At 33.4% G+C, this 7740-nt stretch overlaps 1 long non-coding RNA gene across 1 annotated transcript; it reads right to left on the reverse strand.

The window, feature by feature from the left end:
* Positions 1–2768: 2768 nt before the first annotated feature.
* LOC134256826 (uncharacterized) lies at positions 2769–4148 on the reverse strand. The gene is made up of 3 exons (XR_009989800.1): positions 4051–4148; positions 2986–3289; positions 2769–2878 (listed from the first exon to the last, which is right to left on the reverse strand). It is a non-coding gene; the product is annotated as an uncharacterized LOC134256826 (long non-coding RNA).
* Between the last annotated feature and the right edge of the window lie 3592 nt (positions 4149–7740).

Here is a 7740-nt window from a genome sequence, read left to right on the forward strand (position 1 = left end):
ATATAGCATTTTTATCATTATAGATTCGGTTTGGTTCAATTAAATATTGTTTACATTCTCTATCTAAGTAGTATTGATATCATGATTCAGCTTCCTGAGACGTCCCGTGTATTTTTCTTTAGTTAGGCCCTTGAAGATTGGTTTTTTCATCCCTCCTTTATTGGGACGACATTTGAACATTAACCCATTGCTCCAAATTTAGACGTACTCACAATGTTTAGCCATTAATCAGTGGGAGATCTTTTTTGAATCAACATCTTCTGCGACACTGGACACAAGTTTTTATGGTCCCTTTTGAAGGACCGTTTTCAACGTTTCTCATTGGGATTTGAACCTGAGACTTAAAATTAGCTGCTTGCTTCTTAACTCCAAAGCAAAATGCTCTAGAACCACTGCAAATCTCATGGCCCTTAAAAAGCCAAATTCACAAAAATGAGCTGAAAAAATATATTCAGATATCCGGTCTTTGCGTATTTTAGAATCTTGTCTTTTTATTTGATTTATATAAATGTCCTCTGGCGTTAGATATTTCACAAGTTCAACTAAATAACAGTTGTGAATTAAATTAATCATAGATTTTGCTTTTAAACGGCATATGTATGAGACGTAGCATTTTGTTCACAAATCACTTTCTTTTGTACTTTTCTTATTTATAAAGGCTTATATTATATAACCAAAAATCTCTTTCAGTGGGCATTTGAAAGATATCAATGGATAAAAATTCTTACAATAAAAATAAATAATAATAATAAAAATGTACAAAATTTATTAAACATATATTCTGCATGTTTTGTTTATCCAGTCTTGTTTCAGAAGAAGTGTAAAAAAGCATAAAGTTTAGTACTGGGGCTCTTCAACTCCAGGGGAAAAGACAATAAAGTTCAAACTACGTTGCGTAAGTCCTTAACTAGTGTCGTTGAGTGTGATTCATTTGAGAGGACTTTTAGCTAAAATTAAAGATGTACTTGATAAGTGGTGGATAATTTCTTTCTCTTTTAACCTCCGATAACCATGATAGATAGGAGTAAGTATTTGTCATGATCAAAATGAAGAATGAACATCTAGAAGAATGATGGAAAGTTTAAAAAGTTATATAAAGTCTTCACGTCCTTAAAAAGAGCAGTTTAATTAAGCGCTTGCGCATTATAATACACATGTATTTAGGCAATAGCAGTAAGCATCTGACTTTATTTCTAAAGAACTAAGTAACATTAAAAGATGTAAATAATTGACCTGGAGAAAGTTCAATTCCATAATTAATTTGGACACATCCATTTCCAATTTTCTATATTATCCATTGATTCAACCATAGAATATCATCTTAATAAACGCATTGTAAACGAAATTGATCTATTGTGTTTTTCATCATACATGTATATGCCGGGAATGTATCTTCCTCTTTCTTTCCTCCTCTTGCTGGGAATACTCGTTTCATTATTTATTCAAACTTGTTGAGACATGAGAACATATAACCCCCCTCCCACCACCCCAATGTAAAAAGAGTTCTGGGAAGCAAGTTCGAGGTAGGGAAATAGAACCATGCATATCCTTCGAAACCTTGACTGTCTAAAATTACTTCAAGTTCGAGTCTTAACTTTGATGTTGACATGTGTTAAAGATAAAAGGCTCTAGATTTGTCGTCACTACATGTATTTCAATGTCATACATGCATAAAGAATTGAAGGCTGCCCCCCCCCCCCCCACTTATAGTTACAGTATGGTCAAATAAATTAAATGTAGAAATTTTGCTACTGAAAGAAGCCCCCCCCCCCCACACACACACACTCACCCACAAAATCGGATTTTCGAGTTTGGGCGATAATTTTTTTTTTGTTGACAAGTTTTTCCAGGTAGGGTAAAAAAAATTTCACTGGCTGCCCCCCCCTTTCAAAATCGATGCTAAGTCACTGCATTTGCCGATGGAGATGGAAAGTACTTACTTACTTAACCATTGCGGATTTTGTCCTACATGTTTTATATTCTCCAAAGGACCGTCTGTCCCACTTACGCGCGTAAGGATCAACTTTGCCGTCGCTCTAACCACTGCGCCACGAGGGGCGACAAGGTATAGGAACATAACTTAGATTTGATACCAATGGAAAAGCAGTATGAATCAACATTTACAGAGAGCGACACATACAGGACCTCGATTTTTTACATGAAATGTTTATACTCTGATGAAAAAATTATTTTAAAACTATCAATATAAATGATAAGACACTGAAGGACCGGTCCGATTTTGTCCCACAATCGGACCGCATAAACGAACCCGCGCTTTACGTAAGGATTATCAAAAATCCTTACGCTAATGAACTATGTTCTTTGACTTATGAAGTTTTCGTCATTACTACTAATGTTTATTTTATATAGATAAAACTTCGTTTTATTTTTGTTGCTTTATTTAGCGTTTGTAACCAAAACTGCGTAACCACTTGAACAGGGGCGACAATAAGGTATATCTCAAAAGCGGTTGAGAGTAAGAACTATATTTTTGCACATAACTGAACAGGATCACATAGCCGGCAATTTGATACCAATGGAAAAGCAGTTTGAAAAATTAAAAATGTTTATCTAAGTGTGTTACACTGTAAAATACTATTCTATTTTTTTTTTTACTTTGTCTTCAAACACAAAAGTTGATGGAGGAGTTGTGAGAGGATTTCAAGTTCATATTTGTTTTCCAAGACAGCTAATTTATCCCTCTTTTATTATACGACACAGATTTCTATTTCCACTCTTGATGTCTTCCATAACAATATTTTTAAGTCTTATGTTTTTTAATTCTTTTATTAAATTTATCCAAAAACATCTATCTGTACACATTGCATTCTTGAATTTCCTAGGCACGAGATCCACAAACACAACAGAGAAGTCGAACCTGCAATACAAATTTCAACCAAATTTTAACATTTGGACATGTTTTCGAATTTGTTGAATTTCTAAGGTAAGGATATTTTTCTCAAAATAATGATTTAAAACACTCACCTATATCTAAAAAATAGGTAGATATCCACCACGGAAGCCATATCCCCCATATGGGTAGCCAAAACCTCCATAAGGATACCCGAATCCTCCGTAAGGGTAGCCGCCAAACCCTCCGTAGTAAGGCCTGTTAAATCCTCCCAGAAGACCTGCCCCAAGGAGTCCAAGGCCAATCCCTGCGAGTAAACCTCCTCCTCTCCTGCCCCTACGCCGACCACCAATTCGACCAAAGAGCTGGGCGTCACAGGAAGCAGTCAGGACAGAAGCCACCAAAACTAAAACCAAAAGCTGTTTGGAATTCATTCTGCTGAAAACAAACAAATCAAAAGTATTAACGATAAATCTAAACTCTGCTACAACCAAGGATCCATATACTAACTAAATATTATAAAATAGTGTATAAGTCCCCCCTACAACGCAACTCTAAAAATCTGTACTAAAACTAAATTAAAATTACGGTAATCAGAAATACACGAATTTTCTTGGCATATTTAAAACTCACAAATAAACTTAGATACTAGGTAATTCAAAAGATTTTTTAAAAAAAAGATTCCTTTAAAATTTTAAAAATCTTTACCAAAATCTTTCACGAATATAAAGAGTCATGTAGCATTAGAGATAATAGTCCCTTTACATATTCATATACTAGTAATGTACTCTACTGGAAAATGTGCTAGACGTGTCAGAATAAATAAATATATAAAATAAATGAATATAATCGCAAAACTACATTGGAAAGAACATACACGTCCGAAATGGAGTGACATACCGGTAATGAGTAATGTACAAAGTTATTGAATGGCACGTTAAAGATAATTAAGATAACAAGTTTTACAGAGAGAAAAAAGTTGTACATTTTTAAAAAATTTGAATTGAAATAAGCATTATTATCCACCCTTTTCTCGCTGTATTCCCTTTGACTTAGATGTTACTGCGTTCACTTAAGGTAAGCTGAGAGTTGAAAGGACCATCTTTCGTATTCCAATTATGAAAATTCTTGATGTACATTTAAAAAATCCATATTCTGTAGATATTTATGCTAAAGAGCGAATTGGCTAATTCACTCACCTGTGCTCGGATTATTAATGCCTTGGGAAGAATTTGGAGGATGCTCTACATACTAAAGCGTAAACACAGGTCCTTATATACGGTGTAGGGAGGAGTATGATCTATAATGTTTTTGAAGTGAAGTCATAAATCAAACTTTTTTCCACACTTTTGTTTCCTGAAGCATATGGGAGATGTTCATTCAGACCGATGCAGTGATTGATGATAAATCTTCCAAAAGATTGAAGAGTCTCACTCCTTTCCTTTTCCAGTCTCTATATGTACAAAGCAAGGACCAATAAATATATAGGTAAAATTTTATAACTTTTTGCGGTTTCAAATTAGCATTTTTAAGTAAGATCTTAAAAAAAAATATCATTAGACTATAAATTGATTTTTTTATTTTGTTTATTCAGCTTGTCATTTTAATTAATAGTACATGTAGTCGTAAACATTTTTTCCTGATCTGCTTAGTCATATCAGGACCAGGTCATATACACCTACATAAAACTAGAGGTACTGTGAACAATGAGCTCACTAAATGATACCCTCCCCCCCCCCCCCCCCCCGCCTCCCATATGAGTATTATGGCAAAGTCACATGTTTTGCTGTGGCCGGGAAACCCAAAATATGTGTAAGGTAAAAAAGTAAAATAGGAGGTGCACAATGGCAATATGTAATAAAGATTCTGTGAAAGTTTCATTAAATTTGATTCAATATGGTATAAGAGGAGTTGCGGATAAGAGATGGGTACCCCAAAGCGTAACAGACAGACGGACGGACGTACAGACGGACATACAGATTACAGTATACCCTCCCACTTTTCAAGCGGGGGATATAATAATGCAAGTGATGAAATTAAAAACCGATTTTATATATATAGGCTAAGAGAACTTACAAACTTTTCATTAAAGAATTTTTACTTCACTCGATGTTGGGTTCTTGGATGTTTTTATGCGCCCGAATCGATAGATCCGGGGCATATATTGTTTTCGTCCTCTCTGTCTGTTTGTTTGTTTGTCTGCAAACTTTAACCTTCGCCATAAATTTTGAACCATGAAAGATAAAGACTTCATATTTTGTATGCATATACTCCACTAATTAGGTTCTTTCAAATGACCTTGACTGTGATCTATATGCTAAAATAGTTTTTTTTCCTGCAAATTTAACCTTCGACATATCTATTGAACCAGAAAAGATAAAGATTTCATATTTGGTATGCATACACCACTGATTAAGCTCTTTTAAATGACACCATGGTCAATGACCTTGTGACCTTGACTGTGACCTATACGCTAAATATAGCTTTTTTGTCGGCAAACTTTAACCCTCGCCATAACTTTTGAAGGACGAAAGATAGAGATTTGATATCTGGCATGTATACTTGTATACTGCACTGATTAAGCCCTTTCAAATGACACCAAGGTCAATGACCTTGTGACCTTGACGGTGACCTATATGCTAAAAATGTTTTTTTTTAACTTTGTTGCCGCCGGGTGCATAGTGTTTCACAAACACATCTTGTTTACATCTGTAAACCATAGTTAACGCGATAATTCATATTTCAGAACCGTAAACTATACTTAACACTGAAAACAATCATTTTCGATTCCAAAACATAGATTATCTGATATAGATACTTTCACGATTTGTAAATTATGATTTGAAACTCTTAACTATAGTTAACGATCTGATATATATGGCACGCCAAATTCACAAAAATGATCTAATCATAGTTTCACAATCGATAAACTAGGTTTATCGGTTGTAAACTATAGTTTACGGACTGTAAAGTATAGTTAACAACGTTAATCTATATTTTACATCTGTAAACCATAGTTAACGCGATAATCTATGTTTCACAACCGTAAACTATACTTAACACCGAAAACTATCATTTGCGATTGCAAAACTTAGATTATCTTATAAATAGAGTTTCACGATTTGTAAACTATGGTTTACAACTCTTAACTATAGTTAACGATCGTAAAGTATAGTTAACAGACGTGAATCTATGTTTATCAACAAAATCTATTGTTAACGTTTTCTTACAGACAGATTAAGCTTAGATTCGCATTCGTAAACTATAGTTAACAACCGTTAGATATAGTTTTACAGATGAAAAGTATAGTTAACGAATTGTAAACTGTAGTTTACAGTCGATAAACCTAGTTTATCAATTGTGAAACTATGTTTAGCACGCCAAATTCACCAAAATGAGCTAATCATAGTTTCACAGTCGATAAACTAGGGTTATCGGGTGTAAACTATAGTTTACGGACTGTAAACTATACTTATCAACTTTAATCTATATTTTACATCTGTAAACCATAGTTAACTCGATAATCTATGTTTCACAACCGTAAACTATACTTAACAATGAAAACAATCATTAGCGATCGGAAAACATAGATTATCTGATAAATACAGTTTCACAATTTGTAAAGTACGATTTACAATTCTTAACTATAGTTAACGATCGTAAATTATAGTTAACAGACGTGAATCTATGTTTATCAACAAAATCTATTGTTCGTTTTATTACAGACAAATAAACTTAGATTAGCATTCGTAAATATAGTGAACAACCGTTAAATATAGTTTTACAGATGAAAACTATAGTTAACTATAGTTTACGATTTGTAAACTATAGTTTACAGTCGATAAACCTAGTTTATCAATTGTGAAACTAGGTTTAGCTCATTTTTATGAATTTGGCGTGCCATAGATAGATATAGTTTCACGATTTGTGAAACTATGATTAACAAATCTTAACTATAGTTCACGATTTTAAATAATAGTTTAAAGACGTGAATCTATGATTATCAACAAAATATATTGTTAACCTTTTATTACAGACAGATAACTTAAGATAAGCATTCGTAAACTATAGTTAACAACCGTTAAACATAGTTTTACAGATGAAAACTATAGTTAACGAATTGTTAACTTTAGTTCACGGTTTGTAAACTATAGTTTTTAGTCGATAAACCTAGTTTATCACCTGTGATACTATATTTAGCTCATTTTTGTGAATTTGGCTGCCATACCTATCAATTTGGAACTAGTCCTAAATATCTGCCGTTTTCCAGGCTTTTTTTTTTACGATTTTGATATTTAACGTGCCAGGAAAACGTCAAAACCGGCGCCATTACGAAAACTGGGGATTTCCTGGTCTTCAGCCGGAGTTGATTTTCAATACTTGCGAACCAAAACAAATGCCGAAATTTGAATTTATCAATAGCACAATGTCTCTAGTACGCACCAATATCAATTAAAAGAAAATATCACTCCACATTTCGTTACAGGATTGGCAAGATTTTAGAATGCACGAAATGCTGGACAGTCTGATAAAATGTTTTCACCAGAATGTATATATTTTATAAATGAACCATTAAAACTATATTGGTAAGTACTAAAAGTCTGACATCTAATTCGGTTTGCATGTATCTATAAATTAGCACCAAAAAAAAATCAAAATCATAAAAGGGCCAGGAAAACGTCAGATATTTCGGACTATTTGGAACCAAATTTAAATTTTTAGTCAGTGATTCAATTATGCTGTTGTTCTTACTTCTTTCCAAATATAATGAATCTACACTTACCTGCATTTGATTGAACATTATGGACTCTTTAACGCTACATCTTTTCAACGCGACAAATCTGCCAGCATGCCATTTCACAGAATATGCATCTTATATGAATGTATAC

The sequence above is a fragment of the Saccostrea cucullata genome, unplaced genomic scaffold (assembly GCF_032062105.1).
Source record: "Saccostrea cucullata isolate Sc308-1 unplaced genomic scaffold, CSIRO_AGI_Scuc_v1 ctg8, whole genome shotgun sequence".
NCBI lineage: Eukaryota > Metazoa > Mollusca > Bivalvia > Ostreida > Ostreidae > Saccostrea > Saccostrea cuccullata.